This window comes from Oncorhynchus nerka, linkage group LG16 (genome assembly GCF_034236695.1).
Source record: "Oncorhynchus nerka isolate Pitt River linkage group LG16, Oner_Uvic_2.0, whole genome shotgun sequence".
NCBI classification, from domain to species: Eukaryota; Metazoa; Chordata; class Actinopteri; order Salmoniformes; family Salmonidae; genus Oncorhynchus; species Oncorhynchus nerka.
In genome coordinates this window covers 42,164,586-42,186,932 of record NC_088411.1, presented here as the reverse complement: position 1 = coordinate 42,186,932, position 22,347 = coordinate 42,164,586, and the positions used below count along the sequence as shown (strand labels likewise).

Here is a 22,347-nt window from a genome sequence, read left to right as displayed (position 1 = left end):
TATAGTGGCTATGAATGATTAATAACTAGATATCAGCACTCAGACTGTACAACGAATTAGAGGTCAGTGAGTGTCTGCTACAGTAGTAGGGGGCTAGCATTAAGGGTTCCCAAACTCAGTCTTGCCCCCCACCCCTGGGTGAGCTGTAGTACACAACACCTGTTGTATTCGGCGCAAATAAACATTGATTTGGTTTGATTTGACATTTAGGATTTTTGCCCGAGAACTACACAGCTGATTAAAATGAGCAAAGCTTGATAATGAGCTAATTATTAATACCTAGACACGCACCGCAGGGGGTGTGGGGGGGTATCAAGTTTGGGACATGCCGGCATAGTGCATAAGAACACACTACTGGGTCACGGTCAAAGGGAAAGGGGAGGGGCTGAAAAAGGGGAGGGGCTGAAAAAGGGGAGGGGCTGAAAAAGGGGAGGGGCTGAAAATGGGGAGGGGCTGAACGCCTTCAACTGAAATGTGTCTTCTGCATTTAACTCCTCTGAATCAAAGAGTGATCCTATAATTTGCAACTTTTAGTTTATGATTTATGAGCATCATTTTAATAGTATTTTATTGTTCGTGGGTATATATTTGATTTATCCTAACAAATGAAATTCTCCCATTCAGATATTGTTGCCAATATCTGATGTAATGTAATGTAATGTAGTGTAATATACAGAAAGAGCCTGATCAGTAGTGGCTGCAACCAGTGGGACATGGGTTTGTGTCCCAAATGTCACCCTATTCCTTATATAGTGCACTACCTATAGACCCTATGGGCCTTGGTCAAAAGTAGTGTACTATATAGGGAATAGGGTGTCATTTGGAACAAAGTAGTCTGGTGGTCTGTACTGGGAAGACAGCTAATTGGCTAATTGGATATTCTGAACTGTGCTTACGGTCTGATTGTGGCTGATTGGGTTTCCCTGGAGTAGACTGGTATCATAGGTTCCTCAATTGTTCCCAGTTTTGTTCATTTAGTAGCTATTTTGTGATCTGCCAGTCCTGTTGGTCCGGAGTTGAATGTGAAATTAATAGCAATAGTGGAATAATGGAATCCTCTCTCTCTCTCTCTCTCTTCCTGGACACAGACTACAGGAGGGTAGCCTAGTGGTTAGAGCGTTGGACTAGTATCCGGAAGGTTGCAAATCCCCGAGCTGACAAGGTACAAATCTGTCGTTTTGCCCCTGAACAGGCAGTTAACCCACTGTTCCTAGGCCTTCATTGAAAATAAGAATTTGTTCTGAACTGACTTGCCTAGTTAAATAAAGGTAAAAAATTAAAATTAAATCTACAAGGACAAAATCCCACAAGTCTTCCAAGGGAAGCTTCTGTTTAGATGCCTGTCATTTACTGTAACTCTGTTCCTCGTTACGTTACGTCTAACTTTAGGTACTTTACAAAGTGAGAAGATCTATGGATTATTGGTGCAGTGTTTGAGTGGCAACTCGAGAATCAACCTGAGTACTCCTTTTGGACCACCCAGCCAGCCAACCCACCAACCAGAAAGCCAACCCACCAACCAGCAAGCCAACCCACCAACCAGAAAGCCAACCCACCAACCAGCCAGCCAACCCACCACCCAGCCAGCCAACCCACCCACCAACCAGCCAGACAACCCACCACCCAGCCAGCCAACCCACCAACCAGCCAGCCAACCCACCAACCAGCCAGCCAACCCACCAACCAGCAAGACAACCCACCACCCAGCCAGCCAACCCACCAACCAGAAAGCCAACCCACCAACCAGCAAGCCAACCCACCACCCAGCCAGCCAACCCACCACCCAGCCAGCCAACCCACCACCCAGCCAGCCAACCCACCACCCAGCCAGCCAACCCACCAACCAGAAAGCCAACCCACCAACCAGAAAGCCAACCCACCAACCAGCAAGACAACCCACCAACCAGCCAGCCAACCCACCAACCAGCAAGCCAGCCCACCAACCAGCCAGCCAACCAACCAGCAAGCCAACCCACCCACCAACCAGCCAGCCAACCCACCAACCAGCAAGACAACCCACCAACCAGCAAGACAACCCACCAACCAGAAAGCCAACCCACCAACCAGCCAGCCAACCCACCAACCAGCCAGCCAACCCACCAACCAGAAAGCCAACCCACCAACCAGCAAGACAACCCACCAACCAGCCAGCCAACCCACCAACCAGCAAGCCAGCCCACCAACCAGCCAGCCAACCAACCAGCAAGCCAACCCACCCACCAACCAGCCAGCCAACCCACCAACCAGCAAGCCAACCCACCAACCAGAAAGCCAACCCACCAACCAGCAAGCCAGCCCACCAACCAGCCAGCCAACCAACCAGCAAGCCAACCCACCCACCAACCAGCCAGCCAACCCACCAACCAGCCAGCCAACCCACCAACCAGCAAGCCAACCCACCAACCAGCAAGCCAACCCACCAACCAGCCAGCCAACCCACCAACCAGCAAGCCAGCCAGCCCACCAACCAGCAAGCCAGCCCACCAACCAGCAAGCCAACCCACCCACCAACCAGCCAGCCAACCCACCAACCAGCAAGCTAACCCACCAACCAACCAGCAAGCCAAACCACCAACCAGCCAGCCAACCCACCCACCCAGCCAGCCAACCCGCCAGCCAGCCAACCCGCCAGCCAGCCAGCCAACCCACCAACCAGCAAGCCAACCCGCCAGCCAGCCAGTCAGTCAGCACTCTGCTGAAAGGGCATTTCTCTGTAAGGGAGTCCCAGGGAGCATCCACAGGAAAGCAGGGCTGTTTCCTGAGTTTCACAGAGACAATAGATAAACAAACAGAAGTTATTTTCTGCGGCTCCCTGTCTCTAGCTCCCTTGCCACACAACCTTCCACACAAATACAAAACACACACACACACACCCCTCCGCTCTCATCTCATCTCTGAGCCCAGTAGCCAGGAGCAACCAGTCACCATCTCTGGCGGCTAAGGGACCATGGAGGACTGGAGATGAAGGGCAGATGGGGTGTACAGATAGCTAGTGTGTGTGTCTCTCTCTCTTGCTCCCTCATGATCTCCTTCACAATCTCTCTCTCTCTCTCTGTCTGTTAAGGGGAGTGGAACAGGGGAACCCAAGAGCAGACTCAGACGAGGAGACTGGGATGAAGTAACTCAGGTATTTATTGAAACAGAAGGGGGAGATGGAGTGCAGGTCAAGGGAAGCTTGGGCGGGTTACTGGAAACCAGGTGCGGAGGCTGAGGCTGGAGCGCGAGGGGTTGGGACAGGGTAGGCAGGTCAGGAGGGGAATCCAGGACAGAGTAGCAGGATGACGAGACGTAGAACTGGAGACCGGGACCAGAGTCAGAGCGGGCAGAACTGTAGCGGAGAGGAAAACAGCGTCAGACAAGGGAAAACAGGCACGACAGGATAACAGGATCTGAATAGTAACAACCGGCTAGAAACGTAGACTGACTGAGCAGAGATTACAATCTGGCAGTGTGGCAGGACAGAGTATTTGTAAAGGTCTTGATTTTGGAACAGGTTGTCTCTGCTCACACAATCACACACAGAGGGAGAGGGAGAGGGAGATGGTATTTGGGGAGTGGTTGCAGGTCAAGGAGACACAGGATGAGCAGTAGAGGGCGGTGCAGGAGCAGATGTGACACTCTCTCTCTCTCTGTATGTCTCTCTCTCTCTCTGTATGACTCTCTGTATTTCTCTCTCTCTCTCTCTCTCTCCCTGTATGACTCCCTGTCTCACTCTCTCTCTCTTTCGACTCCTCCCCAACTCCTAGACAGAAACAGAGTGTCAGGCCTTCATCTTCATCTGACTCTCACGCGGATAGTGTTTTGTTCCCTCTACTCTGCCCCCCATCATGGAGAATGTCTTGTTCCTTCTACTCTGCCTCCCATCATGGAGAATGTCTTGTTCCCTCTATAATGCCTCCCATCATATCCAAACATTCTTTCCCTCCCTCCCTTAACGTTCCCTCTCCCCATCTCTCTTTCCCCTACACTGTTTTCCACTCGCTCCCTCCCTCTCCCCCTCTCTCTTTCCCCCACCTCCAGTCATCCACTCGCTCCTCCCTCTCCCCCTCTCTCTTTCCCCCACACTCCAGTCATCCACTCGCTCCTCCCTCCCCCTCTCTCTTTCCCCCACACTCCAGTCATCCACTCGCTCCCTCCCTCTCCCCCTCACTCTTTCCCCCACACTCCAGTCATCCACTCGCTCCCTCCCTCTCCCCTATCTCTTTACCCCACACTCCAGTCATCTACTCCCTCCCTCTCTCTTTCCCCCACACTTCAGTCATCCACTCCCCCTCCCTCTCCCCCTCTCCCCCCACACTCCAGTCATCCACTCGCTCCCTCCCTCCCCCTCTCTCTTTCCCCCACACTCCTGTCATCCACTCTCTCCCTCCCTCCCCACTCCTGTCAGTCCCTCCCTCTCCCCTCTCTCTTTCCCCCACACTCCAGTCATCCACTCGCTCCCTCCCTCCCCCTCTCTCTTTCCCCCACACTCCTGTCATCTCTTCCCCCTCTCTCCCCTACACTCCAGTTATCATCGCTCCCTCCCTCCCCCTCTCTCTTTCCCCCACACTCCTGTCATCCTCCCTCCCCCTCTCTCTTTCCCTACACTCCAGTCATCTACTCGCTCCCTCCCTCCCCCCCTCTCGCTTTCCCCCCCACACTCCCTGTCATCTACTCCTCCCCCCTCTCTCTTTCCCCACACTCCAGTCATCCTCCCTCCCCCTCTCTCTTTCCCCACACTCCAGTCATCTACTCCCTCCCCCTCTCTCTTTCCCTACACTCCAGTTATCATCCTCCCTCCCTCCCCCTCTCTCTTTCCCCCACACTCCTGTCATCTACTCCCTCCCCCCTCTCTCTTTCCCCACACTCCAGTCATCTACTCCCTCCCCCCTCTCTCTTTCCCTACACTCCAGTCATCTACTCGCTCCCTCCCTCCCCCCTCTCTCTTTCCCCCACACTCCTGTCATCCACACTCCAGTCATCCACTCGCTCCCTCCCCCTCCCTCCTCTTTCCCCCCACACTCCTGTCATCTACTCCCTCCCCCTCTCTCTTTCCCCACCTCCTCTCATCTACTCCCTCCCCCTCTCTCTTTCCCTACACTCCAGTCATCTACTCCCTCCCTCCCTCCCTCCCTCTCTCTTTCCCCACACTCCAGTCATCCACTCGCTCCCTCCCTCCCCCTCTCTCTTTCCCCCACACTCCTGTCATCTACTCCCTCCCCCTCTCTCTTTCCCCACACTCCAGTCATCTCTCCCTCCCCCTCTCTCTTTCCCTACACTCCAGTCATCTACTCGCTCCCTCCCTCCCCCTCCCCCCCACACTCCTGTCATCTCTCGCTTCCCTCCCCCTCTCTCTCTTTCCCCCACACTCCAGTCATCCACTCGCTCCCTCCCTCCCCCCTCTCTCTTTCCCTACACTCCTGTCATCCACTTCCCTCCCTCTCCCCTCTCTCTTTCCCCCACACTCCAGTCATCTACTCGCTCCTCCCTCCCCCTCTCTCTTTCCCCCACACTCCTGTCATCTCTCCCTCCCTCCCCCCCCTCTCTCTTTCCCCACACTCCTGTCATCTACTCCCTCCCCCTCTCTCTTTCCCCACACTCCAGTCATCTACTCCCTCCCCCTCTCTCTTTCCCCACACTCCAGTCATCTATCCCTCCCCCTCTCTCTTCCCTACACTCCAGTCATCTACTCCCTCCCTCCCTCCCTCTCTTTTCCCCCACACTCCAGTCATCCACACTCCAGTCATCTACTCCCCCTCCCTCCCCCCCCTCTCTCTTCCAGTCATCCACTCGCTCCCTCCCTCCCCCTCTCTCTTTCCCCCACACTCCTGTCATCTACTCCTCCCTCCCCCCCCCTCTCTCTTTCCCCCACACTCCAGTTCCACTCCCCCTCCCTCTCCCCTCTCTCTTTCCCTACACTCCATCCACTCGTCATCTACTACTCCCTCCCCCTCTCTCTTTCCCCACACTCCAGTCATTCCCCTCCCCCTCTCTCTTTCCCCACACTCCAGTCATCTACTCCCTCCCCCTCTCTCTTTCCCTACACTCCAGTTATCCACTCGCTCCCTCCCTCCCCCTCTCTCTTTCCCCCACACTCCTGTCATCTACTCCCTCCCCCTCTCTCTTTCCCCACACTCCAGTCACTACTCCCTCCCCCTCTCTCTTTCCCTACACTCCAGTCATCTACTCCCCTCCCTCCCCCTCTCTCTTTCCCCCACACTCCTGTCATCTACTCCCTCCCCCTCTCTCTTTCCCTACCCCAGTCATCCACTCCTCCCTCCCTCCCCCCTCTCTCTTTCCCCCACACTCATCTACTCCCTCCCCCTCTCTCTTTCCCTACACTCCAGTCATCTACTCCTCCCCCTCCCCCCTCTCCTGTCATCTTTCCCCCTCTCTCTCTTTCCCCACACTCCAGTCATCTACTCCCTCCCCCTCTCTCTTTCCCCACACTCCAGTCATCTACCCCTCCCCCCTCCTCTTTCCCTACACTCCAGTTATCCACTCGCTCCCTCCCTCCCCTCTCTCCCCCACACTCCTGTCATCTCTCCCTCCCCCTCTCTCTTTCCCCACACTCCACACTCCCCCTCATCCAGTCATCTACTCGCTCCCTCCCTCCCCCTCTCTCTTTCCCCCACACTCTGTCATCTACTCCCTCCCCCCTCTCTTTCCCTACCTCCAGTCATCCACTCGCCCTCCCTCCCTCCTCTCTTTCCCCCACACTCCTGTCATCTTTCCCCCTCTCTCTTTCCCCACTCCTGTCATCTACTCCCTCCCCCTCCTCTTTCCCTACACTCCAGTCATCTACTCCCTCCCTTCCCTCTCTCTTTCCCCCCACACACTCCAGTCATCTCATCCACTCGCTCCCTCCCTCCCCCCTCTCTCTTTCCCCCACACTCCAGTCATCCACTCGCTCCCTCCCTCCCCCTCTCTCTTTCCCCACACTCCTGTCATCTACTCGCTCCCTCCCTCCCCCTCTCTCTTTCCCCCACACTCCAGTCATCCACTCGCTCCCTCCCTCCCCCCTCTCTCTTTCCCTACACTCCTGTCATCCACTCGCTCCCTCCCTCCCCCCCTCTCTTTCCCCCACACTCCAGTCATCTACTCGCTCCCTCCCTCCCCCTCTCCCCCCACACTCCTGTCATCTACTCGCTCCCTCCCTCCCCCTCTCGCTTTCCCCCACACTCCTGTCATCTACTCCCTCCCCCTCCCCCACACTCCAGTCATCCTGTCATCTACTCCCTCCCCCTCTCTCTTTCCCTACACTCCAGTCATCCTCCCTCCCTCCCTCCCTCCCTCTCTCTTTCCCCCACACTCCAGTCATCCACTCGCTCCCTCCCCCCTCTCTTTCCCCCACACTCCAGTCATCCACTCGCTCCCTCCCTCCCCCTCTCTCTTTCCCCCACACTCCAGTCATCCACTCGCTCCCTCCCTCCCCCCTCTCTCTTTCCCCCACACTCCTGTCATCTACTCGCACACTCCAGTCATCCTCCTCCCTCCCTCTCTCTCTTTCCCCCACACTCCTGTCATCCACTCGCTCCCTCCCTCCCCCCTCTCGCACCTCTCCCTCCCTCCCCCTCTCTCTTTCCCCCACACTCCAGTCATCTACTCCCTCCCCCTCTCTCTTTCCCCACACTCCAGTCATCCCCCTCCCCCTCCCCCCTACACTCCAGTTATCCACTCGCTCCCTCCCTCCCCCTCTCTCTTTCCCCCACACTCCTGTCATCTACTCCCTCCCCCCCTCTTTCCCCTCCCCCTCTCTCTTTCCCTACACTCCAGTCATCATCCCCTCCCCCCCTCTCTCTTTCCCTACACTCCAGTCATCCACTCGCTCCCTCCCTCCCCCCACACTCCTGTCCTCTCTTTCTCCTGTCATCTCTCCCTTCCACAGTCATCCACTCGCTCCCTCCCTCCCCCTCTCTCATCCACTCCCTCCCCCTCTCTCTTTCCCTACACTCCAGTCATCTACTCCCTCCCCCCACACTCCAGTCATCTCTTCTCCCCCCACACTCCAGTCATCCACTCCCCTCCCCCCTCTCTCTTTCCCCCACACTCCAGTCATCTACTCCCTCCCCCCTCCCCCCACACTCCAGTCATCTACTCCCTCCCCCTCTCTCTTTCCCCCACACTCCTGTCATCTACTCCCTCCCTCCTCTCTCTTTCCCCCACACTCCAGTCATCTACTCCCCCCCTCTCTCTTTCCCTACACTCCAGTCATCCACTCGCTCCCTCCCTCCCCCCTCTCTCTTTCCCCCACTCTGTCATCTCCTCCCTCCCCCTCTCTCTTTCCCTACACTCCAGTCATCCACCCCTACTCCCTCCCCCTCTCTCTTTCCCTACACTCCAGTCATCTCTCCCTCCCTCCTCCCTCTCTTTCCCCACACTCCAGTCATCCCAGTCCCCCCTCTCTCTTTCCCCCACACTCCAGTCATCCACTCGCTCCCTCCCTCCCCCTCTCTCTTTCCCCCACCCATCCACACTCCTGTCATCCCTCCCTCCCCCTCTCTCTTTCCCCCACACTCCTGTCATCTACTCCCCCTCCCCCCCCTCTCTCTTTCCCCACACTCCAGTCATCCACTCTCCCTCCCTCTCCCCTCTCTCTTTCCTACACTCCATCCACTCCCCCTCCCTCTCCCCCTCTCTCTTTCCCCCACACTCCACACTCCAGTCATCTACTCCTCCCTCCCTCCCCCCTCTCTCTTTCCCCCACACTCCAGTCATCCCCTCCTCCCTCCCCCCACACTCCAGTCATCCACTCGCTCCCTCCCTCCCCCCTCTCTCTTTCCCCCACACTCCTGTCATCCACTTTCCCCCACACTCCTGTCATCCACTACCCTCCCTCTCCCCTCTCTCTTTCCCCCACACTCCAGTCATCTACTTCCCTCCCCCCACACTCCAGTCATCCACTCGCTCCCTCCCTCCCCCTCTCTTTCCCCCACACACCTGTCATCCACTCCTCCCTCCCCCTCTCTCTTTCCCCCACACTCCTGTCAGTCATCTACTCGCTCCCTCCCTCTCCCCTCTCTCTTTCCCCACACTCCAGTCATCTACCTCCCTCCCCCCCCCTCTCTCTTTCCCCCACACTCCTGTCATCTACTCCCTCCCCCTCTCTCTTTCCCCCACACTCCTGTCATCCCGCTCCCTCCCTCCCCCTCTCTCTTTCCCCCACACTCCTGTCATCCACACTCCTGTCATCTCTCCTCCCTCCCTCTCCCCCCTCTCTTTCTCCCACACTCCTGTCATCTACTCGCTCCCTCCCTCTCCCCCTCTCTCTTTCCCCCACACTCCTGTCATCCACCCACTCCCTTCTTTCCTCCCCTCTGCTCTCTCTCTCCCTCTCTCTCTCCTTCCCTGCCTCGCTGTCTTCCTCCCTCCCCTCATGCTCCCCTCCACTTCCTTCCTTCCCTCCCTCTCACTCTCCTGAAACTCTCCTGAAAGATTTCCTTCACCGTACAGTGGGTAATGATATTGCCTGTCTCCATGCACCTGAGGAGCATGATAATATTAGTGCTGTGAGATGGGTTTCTACAGCTGTTGTTTATTCCGTTTATCACTCCCAAAGTGGAAGCAATAAGTACAATAACCACACCTCCATCATCCAAATGTGAGGCAGGTAGGGATACAGGAGACACGTGTAGAGGAAAGCCTTGGACAAGTTCATCATTATCATCACTCCCAAAGTGCCATTGATAAGCACCTCTCTATAATGTAGTTTTAGGTTTGGATGAGGGAGTGGAGGAAGGAAAGCCCTGGGCTATTGTTTTACTGTAGAAGGGAGGAAAGCCCTGTGCTATTATTTTACTGTAGAAGGGAGGACAGCCCTGTTCTATTGTTTTACTGTAGAAGGGAGGACAGCCCTGTGCTATTATTTTACTGTAGAAGGGAGGACAGCCCTGTGCTATTGTTTTACTGTAAAAGGGAGGAAAGCCCTGTGCTATTGTTTTACTGTAAAAGGGAGGAAAGCCCTGTGCTATTGTTTTACTGTAGAAGGGAGGAAAGCCCTGTGCTATTGTTTTACTGTAGAAGGGAGGAAAGTCCTGTTCTATTGTTTTACTGTATAAGGGAGGAAAGTCCCATGCTATTGTTTTACTGTAGAAGGGAGGAAAGCCCTGTGCTATTGTTTTACTGTAGAAGGGAGGAAAGCCCTGGGCTATTGTTTTACTGTAGAAGGGAGGAAAGCCCTGTGCTATTGTTTTACTGTAGAAGGGAGGAAAGCCCTGGGCTATTGTTTTACTGTAGAAGGGAGGAAAGCCCTGGGCTATTGTTTTACTGTAGAAGGGAGGAAAGCCATGTTCTATTGTTTTACTGTAGAAGGGAGGAAAGCCCTGTTCTATTGTTTTACTGTAGAAGGGAGGAAAGCCCTGTGCTATTGTTTTACTGTAGAAGGGAGGAAAGCCATGGGCTATTGTTTTACTGTAGAAGGGAGGAAAGCCCTGGGCTATTGTTTTATTGTAGAAGGTTAGACCTTAACCATGTGTAAACTTAACCAGCCGCGAGACAGCCCAGGGTGCAGCAGGAGATACTCAAGCTGTCCAAAACACCTCAAAATGTTACGTTTGGAGGAACTTTGAAATTTGACGTTTGGAGAAAAGTGGAAGAAGGTCGGAATCTGAAGTGAAATTGGTCAAACCGTAAAATCTTCTTGACAAACAGGAGCTTTCCCTCATCTCACAGTCTGGGCTTTAATTTGACCTTTGAACTCATAGGTGAAGGCACAGAGGTTCTTAACCCAGAGGTGCAACATCGCAAGACTTCTGGCAGACCAAGCAGACTAGGGTTTGGTTTGTGGTTTAAGAAGTCAAAAATGATTTCTTACTTGTTCCTTTTCTAGAAATTTAAAGCACAACCTAGATTTGTATTTCATTTATTGATGATTTTTTTTTTGTCATTAAGCAGATGCTCTTATCCAGAGTGACTTACAGGAGCAATTAGGGTTAAGTGCATTCCTCAAGGGCACGTCAACAGATGTTTCACCTATTCGGCTCAGGGATTCGAACCAGCAACCTTTCGGTTACTGGCCTAAAACTCTTAACTGCTCTCAACCGCTAATGTCTTACAGTTTTTTTCAATTGCTAACAAGCATCGATCGGTCAATAAATACTGAAGCCACTTTTTCAAAGCTCTTCACACTGTCTGCATGACCAACACGCATCTGAGGGCCAAACAGTTCATCTCACCTCTAAAACTCCCTCAAACCACCAAAACACTTCATACATGTCTCAAAATAAGCTTGTTTGACCATAACACTGGCACCAATTCTCACTCAGAAAGCATAACATTGTCACTCGTAACACACTGACCTCAAAAACACTAACAACAGGGAGCGTTACGTAAATGATTCACTCTTTTCTTTGACGTTTGATAGATTTTTCACATAAATAAGTATTTCATTATAGAATAACAATAACACCTTTTCACTTTCCTGACTGTACTAAAGTATATTGTGGCAAACCTCTTCAAGGTTAGGAGCGTTTGTCACAAACTAAGTGGTAAACTGTCACCAAATCACCCAAGAATGAGAGTTCTTTCGAACAGGACAGTACCTGTTCGTTTGTTTCTCCGTCCTGGTCCACCCAGGCCGTAGGCGAGGTCAAGGATAGCAGGGTTCGGTACACGAATCGGGTTCTCGGTAGGTCCAGGTCCAAACGCCAACAGGTAAGTCCAAAACAATCCAGCTCATACACGGTAAATCCAGCCAATCTCTATAGTCTCTTTCTCTATTGTTCATAGCTCCTTCCAGCACTCTCTCTCCTCTTCCTGGTTTTTCTTGACCCTTTATCTGTGGGTTGGCTCCACCTTCTGAGGGTTCCCCTTGCTTCTGGGACTTGTAGTTTTGGCTGTCGGCCATTTTATGATCTGTAGTTCTGACAGGGGTGGCCATTTTAGTGATCGGGCAGAGCCCGTTTATTAGTTCTGCTCTCACATATCTGCCACTTATCACTCGACCCCCTTCTTTGCCACATATCTCTCCCCCTAGATCCGACCCCCTAGGTCGGGCTACCGCAGCAAAATATGCATGCATGCGGGATAACCCATCCGCGTTTCCCATTTCCTTCCCTGCTCTGTGTTTCAAGTCAAAATGAAACGGTTGGAGACTCAAAAACCACCGCATCACCCGAGCGTTCTTCTCTTTAGCCCTATGCATCCAGGTGAGTGGGGCATGGTCACTGATGAGGGTGAAGTGACGCCCCAGCAGGTAGTACTTCAGGCTTTCTAGAGCCCACTTTACTGCCAGCGCCTCTTTCTCAACAACTGAGTAGTTGGTTTCCTGTGGTTCCAGCTTCCTGCTTAAAAACAGGATGGGGTGTTCCACCCCTTCTACCTCTTGGGATAGCACTGCTCCCAAGCCGACCTCTGAGGCATCCGTCTGAACCACAAACTCTTTCTCAAAGTCTGGTACCACCAGCACTGGATTACAGCAGAGAGCCTCCTGTAATGTCCTAAATGCTTTGGTGGCCCTTTCATCCCATTTGACCATGTTTGGCCCTCTGGCTCTAGTCATGTCGGTAAGTGGGGCGGCCACTGTGGCATAACTTGGGATGAACTTCCGGTAGTAACCGGTCAGCCCTAGGAAGGCTCGAACCTGCTTCTTATTTACTGGTTTCGGCCATTCTCTAATTGCCTTCACCTTCTTATGTTGGGGTTTGATTAACCTCTTCAGTCGACCCTCTACTTTTTTGAACATTCTGTTAAAAATCGCGCAACATTTCAGCGCCCTGCTACTCATGCCAGGAATATAGTATATGCATTTGCTTAGTCTGTGTGGATAGAAAACACTCAGACGTTTAAAAAACTGGTTAAATCACTGCTGTGGCTTTACCAGAACGGCATTTACATCGAAAAGCACAGGAAAAACTGATCACTGAAAATGGGGAAAATATATCCATGCGCTACTTGAACCCATTGATAAACGTGAACCACAATTAATTGACTGAGGTTGCAGTACCTACAGCTTCCACAGGGTGTCTAGAGTCTTGTCATTTCCCTTTGAGTTTTTTTTCTTGGTCAAACACATACAGGACACCGTATCTAATCCGGTCTAGGACTGGATATTTTCGTTGAGTTTCTAGCCGGACATTTTTCCAGACGGACAGCTAATAATCTTTACATCGCCTCCTGATGAATTTTATCGCTTATTAACGTTTACTAATACCTAAAGTTGCATTACAAACGTATTTCGAAGTGTTTTGTGAAAGTTTATCGTCGACTTTTTGAATTTTAAAAAATGACGTTACGTTTTGAAACGATGTTTTTTTCGTTTATCACACAGTCTACATATAACGATATCTAGGCTTTATATGGACCGATTTAATCGAAATAAAGACCCAAATAGTGTTTATGGGACATCTAGGAGTGCCAACAAAGAAGATGGTGAAAGGTAATGAATGTTTTCTATTTTATTGTGCGGTTTGTGTAACGCCGAAATGCTAATTATTTTGTTTACGTCCCCTGTGGGTCTTTTGGGGTGTTGCATGCTATCAGATAATAGCTTCTCATGCTTTCGCCGAAAATTTTAAAAAATCTGACTTGTTGCATTTTAAAAATCTGACTTGTTGCATGGATTCACAACGAGTGTAGCTTTAATTCGATACCCTGCATGTGTATTTTAATGAACTTTTGAGTTTTAACTAATACTATTAGCATTTAGCGTAGCGCATTTGCATTTCCAGAGCTCTAGTTGGGACGCAAGCGTCCCGGGTAGAAGCAACAGGTTAACCCTCTTCCCACAGTGTATCCCAGATACTCTGTTTCCTCTAACCCCACATAACACTTGGCAGGGTTTGCCGTGAGCCCTGCCTTTCTAAGGGCGTCTAACACTGCCTGTACCCGGGGTAAGTGGGATTCCCAATCTGGGCTGTAGATCCCCACGTCATCTAAATAAGCTGCGGCGTATGCTTTGTGCGGTTTTAGGACTTTGTCCATGAGCCGTTGAAAGGTGGCTGGGGCCCCGTGTAAGCCGAATGGCATGACGGTGTATTGAAACAAACCGTCAGGTGTTGCAAAGGCTGTCTTTTCTTTGGCCCTGGGGGTCAGAGGAATTTGCCAGTACCCTTTTGTCAGATCAAGGGTCGTAATGTACCGAGCATGACCGATTTTCTCCAGTAGTTCATCTACTCGGGGCATGGGGTAGGCATCAAACTTCGAGATTTCATTTACCTTCCGAAAGTCGTTACAGAACCGCAAAGACCCATCGGGCTTGGAGACCATCACAATTGGGCTAGACCACTCACTATGTGACTCTTCGACCACTCCAGCTGTCAACATTTTCTCAGTCTCTGCTCTAATCGTGGCCCGTCGAGCCTCGGGTACCTGATATGGCCTCATACTCACTTTTCTCCCTGGCAGGGAAACGATATCATGAGCCGTAACCTCAGTTCGGCCAGGTACCTCTGAAAACACATCTCTGTTTTTCTGGATCAAGGTCTTTACTTCCTGTACTTGCGCTGGGGACAGAGTGGGTGAGATATTTACTTCGGCTGTCTCCTGAATGTGTGTGGGGTATGTGACCATTAGTGTTTCTCTCTCTCTCCATGCTTTTAACAGGTTTATGTGATAAATCTGTTCCTGGGGCCGTCGACCTGGCTGTCGGATCCGATAATTGACTTCTCCTATTCTCTCCAGTACTTCATATGGTCCTTTCCATGTGGCTAGTAGTTTACACTCTACCGTGGGGATCAGCACTAACACCTTATCTCCCGGTTGAAATTCCCTCAGGGTAGCCTGCCGGTTATAAGTGTGCCGCTGGTGTTCTTGTGTTTGTCTCATGTGCTCTCTGACGATGGGCATGACTGTGGCTATCCTGTCTTGCATTTCCGTGACGTGCTCTATGACACTAGTATACGGGGTGGATTGGTGCTCCCAGGTTTCCCGGGCGATGTCTAAGATTCCCCGGGGATGCCTCCCATATACCAGCTCAAAGGGAGAAAACCCCAGCGAGGCTTGAGGAACCTCTCTAATGGCAAACATCAGATACGGCAACATGCAATCCCAGTTTTTCCCATCGTTATCGATTACCTTCCTGAGCATTGACTTCAGGGTTCGGTTGAATCTCTCAACCAGTCCGTCCGTCTGAGGATGGTAAACCGATGTCCTCAACTGTTTCACCTGCCACAGTTTACAAAGGTCCGCCATAAGGCGGGACATAAAGGGGTCCCCTGGTCGGTAAGGATCTCCTTTGGAACCCCTACCCTGGTGAACAAGAGCACTAATTCCTTTGCAATATTTTTGGAAGTCATCGTCCGAAGGGGAATGGCTTCTGGGTAGCGAGTGGCATAATCTAGAATGACCAGAATGTATTGGTGCCCTCTGGCGGATTTGGGTAGTGGGCCCACTAAATCCATCGCTATCCTCTCAAATGGCGTTTCGATTATAGGGAGTGGCACTAACGGGCTTCTAAAAGCTGGTCGGGGAGCTGTTAACTGGCACTCCGGGCACTCTCCACAATGCCGAGCCACTTCAGCTTGAATTCCTGGCCAGTAAAACCTTCTTACAATCCGGTCTCGGGTTTTATCGATACCAAGGTGTCCACCCAGAATGTGCCCATGAGCTAGATCCAGTACTGTCCTCCGGTACCGAGTGGGAACCAACAACTGTTCCACCACATCAACCCCTATTTTCGAGACTCTGTACACCAAACCCTTTTTCATGATGAAGTGGGGAAAACTATTAGGCATCATCTCAACATTTATGGGAGTACCATCTACGACCTGCACATCTGCTCTGGCTTGCTGCAGGGTTGGATCCTGGTTTTGGGCCGTCCCAAAATTAGTCAAGGATCCTGCCAGGTCTGCTGGTTCTAGATCGTCGTCCTCTGGATTCAGATCGACCCCAGCCCCACTAGTACCGGGATGTTCGTTATCAGCGAGGTTTGCCACTTCATCCTCCTCCTCCCCTACTAGCACCTGTGATGTTGTCCCCTGGGAGACCTCTTTTCTTGGCTTTGGTTGAAGGCCCCATGCTTCTTCCTGCTTGGTCAGGGTTGTTGGCTTCTCAAATATGCCATTCTTGTGGCCTAACTTCGCAAAGTTAGGAAAGTCTCTACCCAATATTACATCATATGGCATCTTTGGGACCACGCCGACCTCATAATCCAGCAGACCGTCCTCTGTTTGTATGCTCACTAAGGCCGTGGGGTACAGACGGGTATCCCCATGAATGCATGTAACACTGATATCCTGTCTTGTATCCAGTTTATGATTCGGCACTAGGCCTGCAACGACCAGGGTTAGCATATTGCCGGAATCCAGCAGTGCTTCAACCTCTTTCCCTTCAACCTTCACCCAGCACATATGTTTGTTTCTTGATCTTTCAAGTACAGTGGTTACAACAGGACATGCATACCGTATATCATCTTCATTTTCACCAAGGTTACATTGCATTGGCTCTTCTTTAATAGGGCAGTAGGCTGCAATATGTCCTGGTTGATTACAATTGTAACAGATAATAGGGGTTCGGGGGGGAGACCCCCTCGACCCCCAGTCCCGGTTTCCATTTTTTCCCTTAGTGTCTTGGCCTGATTCTGATTCTTTCCTCATGGCCCCACGCTGCTCTCTTCCCCCTCTATATGTTGGGACAGCCTTACCCTGTCCGCTGGTTCGCCCATGCCTGGGGAACGGGAATCTTTCCTCCTGTGCCTGCTCAGCTGTTCTTGCCGTACAATACCGTTCAACCAGGCCCACGAGATGGTCGGCGGAAAGTACCTCGTTCTGGCCAACCCATCGTCTCACTTCTTGGGGTAGACCTCACTGAAACTGGTTGAGTACGATGGTCTCGACAATCTCGGCGGATGACCGGGTCTCTGGTCGCAACCATTTCCGTGCCAGGTGAATCAAGTCGAACATCTGTGTTCGTGGGGGTTGTCCCGGTCGGTAGGACCACTGGTGGAAGCGGTGTGCCCTCACGGTATCAGTCACTCCCAGTCTAGTCAGGATCTCTCCCTTTAGTTTATCGTAATCCTGTGCATCTTTCAACTCCAGGTCGAAATACGCTTTTTGAGCGTCCCCTGCCAGGTATGGTGCCAGAAGCCCTGCCCATTCTTCTTTCGGCCACTTCTCCCTCTCTGCCGTCCTTTCGAAGGTGGTAAGATATGCTTCCACATCATCCTGCGCTGTCATTTTTTGAAGAAAATGATTGGCCCTCCTCTGGGTATTTGCAGCTGGTAATTGAGCCCCAATTTGGTCCGCTAGCCCCTTTAGGCCTTCTCTTAACTCCCGGGTGTTTCTCTCTTGCTCTTCTGTGAGCAGCTGGTTAGTGCGGTGCTGGATCTGTAACGTGTCCTGATACATTCGCATTGCATCCTGATGAACTATTTGTTGAGCTCTAGTTGCCTCTTGTTGGGCGGCCGCCGCTTGTAACAGGGCCTGTATGGCTCCCTCCATACTCATTTTCCTGAAAAACTGTCCTAACCAAACAAAGCCAAAACAAAAAAAAACCTGACTCCCCTTTGGAGTGCTAACTGAACATGTATTTATTTTTTCCTTCTACCTAACCAGTGGTATGTTAGTCCATGCCCGCATCCTCCACCACGTGTGGCAAACCTCTTCAAGGTTAGGAGCGTTTGTCACAAACTAAGTGGTAAACTGTCACCAAATCACCCAAGAATGAGAGTTCTTTCGAACAGGACAGTACCTGTTCGTTTGTTTCTCCGTCCTGGTCCACCCAGGCCGTAGGCGAGGTCAAGGATAGCAGGGTTCGGTACACGAATCGGGTTCTCGGTAGGTCCAGGTCCAAACGCCAACAGGTCCAAAAGTCCAAAACAATCCAGCTCATACACGGTAAATCCAGCCAATCTCTATAGTCTCTTTCTCTATTGTTCATAGATCCTTCCAGCACCCTCTCTCTCTCTTCCTGGTTTTTCTTGACCCTTTATCTGTGGGTTGGCTCCACCTTCTGAGGGTTCCCCTTGCTTCTGGGACTTGTAGTTTTGGCTGTCGGCCATTTTGTGATCTGTAGTTCTGACAGGGGTGGCCATTTTAGTGATCGGGCAGAGCCCGTTTATTAGTTCTGCTCTCACATATCTGCCACTTATCACTCGACCCCCTTCTTTGCCACAATATGTAACAAGAATGAATCAGAAATGCCGCAATTTGCTTCAATGCATAATATATGTCTTCTATATCTTTGCATATAGTAACTTACTTTTAAAAAATAAAAAGTTTAAACAAAAAACGAATTCCTGAATTTCCAGAGTTGCAATTAAAATTACAAAAACAATTACGTCAACAAAATGTTGATACTGTACAGTACTGTGAGGGGTCTAGTTCTCATCAACATGTATAGTATAATCACTCATACTGTACAGTACTGTGAGGGTTCTAGTTCTCATCAACGTGTCTAGTATAATCACTCATACTGTACAGTACTGTGAGGGTTCTAGTTCTCATCAACATGTCTAGTATAATCACTCATACTGTACAGTACTGTGAGGGTTCTAGTTCTCCCTCTCTCCTGCATTTGGCCAGAAGTTCAAATCTACATCACATCTTATATCTTCTCTGGTGATGCATCTTGGAAAGTGTCTTCTGGAATGTCTAATCTAACTCTGGCAGTGTTCAGGAGAAGTGTCTCCACACCCTGGCAGTGTTCAGGAGAAGTGTCTCCACACCCTGGCAGTGTTCAGGAGAAGTGTCTCCACACCCTGCTAGTCTTCAGGAGAAGTGTCTCCAGACACTGGCAGTCTTCAGGAGAAGTGTCTCCAGACCCTGGCAGTCTTCAGGAGAAGTGTCTCACACCCTGTCAGTCTTCAGGAGAAGTGTCTCTACACCCTGCTAGTCTTCAGGAGAAGTGTCTCCACACCCTGGCAGTCTTCAGGAGAAGTGTCTCCACACCCTGCCAGTCTTCAGGAGAAGTGTCTCTACACCCTGCCATTCTTCAGGAGAAGTGTCTCCACACCCTGCCAGTCTTCAGGAGAAGTGTCTCCACACCCTGGCAGTCTTCAGGATAAGTGTCTCCACACCCTGGCAGTCTTCAGGAGAAGTGTCTCCACACCCTGGCAGTCTTCAGGAGAAGTGTCTCCACACCCTGGCAGTCTTCAGGAGAAGTGTCTCCACACCCTGGCAGTCTTCAGGAGAAGTGTCTCTACACCCTGCCATTCTTCAGGAGAAGTGTCTCCACACCCTGCCAGTCTTCAGGAGAAGTGTCTCTACACCCTGGCAGTCTTCAGGAGAAGTGTCTCCACACCCTGCTAGTCTTCAGGAGAAGTGTCTCCTCACCCTGCTAGTCTTCAGGAGAAGTGTCTCCACACCCTGCATTCATAGCATCCAGTAAGGACATCTGGTCATGTGGATGGTGGTCAAATACCTTCCTCCTCCACGCAGAGACAGACTCCTCTATGGGGTTTAGGAAGGTGGGAGTGTGGAGGCAGGAATAGTACTGACATCCTGGGATGTGTACTAAACCAGTCTGTGACTGCAGCAGAGCGGTGGAATGCCACATTATCCCACACAACAACGAAGGCAGTGCAGCAGAGTGGTGGAATGCAACATTACCCCACACAACAACAACGAAGGCAGTGCAGCAGAGCGGTGGAATGCCACATTATCCCACACAACAACGAAGGCAGTGCAGCAGAGTGGTGGAATGCCACATTATCCCACACAACAATGAAGGCAGTGCAGCAGAGTGGTGGAATGCAACATTATCCCACACAACAACAACGAAGGCAGTGCAGCAGAGCGATGGAATGCCACATTATCCCAAACAACAATGAAGGCAGTGCAGGAGAGCGGTGGAATACCACATTATCCCACAGAACAACGAAGGCAGTGCAGCAGAGCGGTGGAATGCCACATTATCCCACAGAACAACGAAGGCAGTGCAGCAGAGTGGTAGAATGCCACATTATCCCACAGAACAACGAAGGCAGTGCAGCAGAGTGGTGGAATGCCACATTATCCCACAGAACAACGAAGGCAGTGCAGCAGAGCGGTGGAATACCACATTATCCCACAGAACAACGAAGGCAGTGCAGCAGAGCGGTGGAATACCACATTATCCCACAGAACAACGAAGGCAGTGCAGCAGAGTGGTGGAATGCCACATTATCCCACAGAACAACGAAGGCAGTGCAGCAGAGTGGTGGAATGCCACATTATCCCACAGAACAACGAAGGCAGTGCAGCAGAGTGGTGGAATGCCACATTATCCCACAGAACAACGAAGGCAGTGCAGCAGAGCGGTGGAATGCCACATTATCCCACAGAACAACGAAGGCAGTGCAGCAGAGCGGTGGAATGCCACATTATCCCACAGAACAACGAAGGCAGTGCAGCAGAGCGGTGGAATACCACATTATCCCACAGAACAACGAAGGCAGTGCAGCAGAGTGGTGGAATGCCACATTATCCCACAGAACAACGAAGGCAGTGCAGCAGAGTGGTGGAATGCCACATTATCCCACAGAACAACGAAGGCAGTGCAGCAGAGTGGTGGAATGCCACATTATCCCACAGAACAACGAAGGCAGTGCAGCAGAGTGGTGGAATGCCACATTATCCCACAGAACAACGAAGGTAGGGGTGTTTCTTGCCCCTCTCTCCTCTGCTGGCACAAGTCAATTATGCAGATTCATCCAGGAAATAAATGATCCTCTCTGTATTGTAGGGGCCAATGAGTGGTTTGTGTAACAGCAAACCAGCGTTGCGCAGTGCTGCACACATTGTGATGTTAGTCCCTCTCTGGTCTGGGAAATCCACGGCTGCTCTCTGTCCAATCACATTTCTTCCCCTGCGACGTGTTTTTGCCAAGTTGAATCCAGCTTTATCCACACAGATGAATGTATACGCAGTGTGCCTGGCGTCCATCTCCATTACTCTCTAAAATACAGTAAATCCACAGTTTTACAGTACTCTACATTATGCATAGCTGTGTATGTACCCTGTTTGGTAACGAGACTAAAAACATTGAATGCATTTTGTGTGAAAGCAATGAACCATTATTCACAGTTTGGTTCACATACACTTCTGTTTCGCTGACTGTGTGAAGAGTTTTGACCATGTGACTTCAGTTTTGACCATGTGACTTCAGTTTTGACCATGTGACTTCAGTTTTGACCATGTGACTTCAGTTTTGACCATGTTAGCAATTGAAAAAAAAAACTACTGTAGTTGAAAATGTTGTTACAACAACCTTTTTGGTAAAAAACAACTTTATTGTTGAAGGAGTGTGCCTTTTGTTTTTGGCACGAGACCCTATGACGTGTTTCTGCACATGAGCTTAGCATGATCGTGGATTTCTATTGGAGAAGCCATTTCTGCCTATAGGCATGCTGTACTGTACTGTCTCTGGTGAAGGACACCTCTCTTAATTCCTCCTGGGACTGTGTGTGTGTGTGTGTGTGTGTGTGTGTGTGTGTGTGTGTGTGTGTGTGTGTGTGTGTGTGTGTGTGTGTGTGTGTGTGTGTGTGTGTGTGTGTGTCTGTGTGTCTGTGTGTCTGTGTGTGTGCGCACGTGCGTGCCTAGTCTGCAGACAAAGATTACTTTCATTCATCAGGCCTGTACTACGTGGCTGAATAGGTGACCCGTTCACACACAGGGTCATTGAGTGTCGGCAGGCAGAGGTGCTCACACCCTAAAATGGTGAAGCTGTTGAACATTTTGAGGAACTGAGGGCCCTTACCAAGTCTTCCATGGACAATGACCCCCAGCATACTTCCAAAGTTGTGGCAAAATGACTTAAGGACAACAAAGTCAAGGTATTGGAGTGGCCATCACAAAGCTCTCACCTCAACCCTGTAGAAAATGTGTGTATAGAACTGAAAAAGCGTGTGCGAGCAAGGAGGCCTACAACAAACCTGACTCAGTTACACCGGCTCTGTCAGGAGGAATGGGCCAAAATACACCCAACTTATTGTGGGAAGCTTGTGGAAGGCTACCAGCAACGTTTGACCCAAGTTAAACAATTTAAAGGTAATGCTACCAAATACTAATTGAGTGTATGTAAACGTTTGACCCACTGGGAATGTGATGAAAGAAATAAAAGCTGAAATAAATCGTTCTCTCTACTATTATTCTAACATTTCACATTCTTCAAATACTGCGGTGATCTAAGTGACCTAAGACAGGGAATTTTACTAGGACTAAGGAATTGTGAAACACTGGGTTTAAATGTATTTGGCTAAGGTGTATGTAAATTGCTGACTTCAACAGCGGGTGAAAACTCTCTTGGTAAGTAGTGTGGTCTACAGCTTATCATGAGGTTTTCTACCTCGTGCGAGGTAAAAACTTGAGACTTCCTTAGCTACCACATACTGAGTGCTAACACGAGAGGTGAACCCATCACTCAGTGCTAGCTATGCCCAGATGGTTTATTAGCATGAGCAGTCTATTCCAGCATCTCAAAATCTCCCTTCCTGAAAATCACATCCCCAGTCCT

General features: G+C 50.9%; 1 long non-coding RNA gene across 1 annotated transcript; it reads right to left on the bottom strand.

Annotated features, from left to right (window-relative positions):
- Positions 1-3,114: 3,114 nt before the first annotated feature.
- Positions 3,115-11,717, bottom strand: LOC135561172 (uncharacterized). The gene is made up of 2 exons (XR_010459270.1): positions 11,520-11,717; positions 3,115-3,328 (listed from the first exon to the last, which is right to left on the bottom strand). It is a non-coding gene; the product is annotated as an uncharacterized LOC135561172 (long non-coding RNA).
- Positions 11,718-22,347: the final 10,630 nt, after the last annotated feature.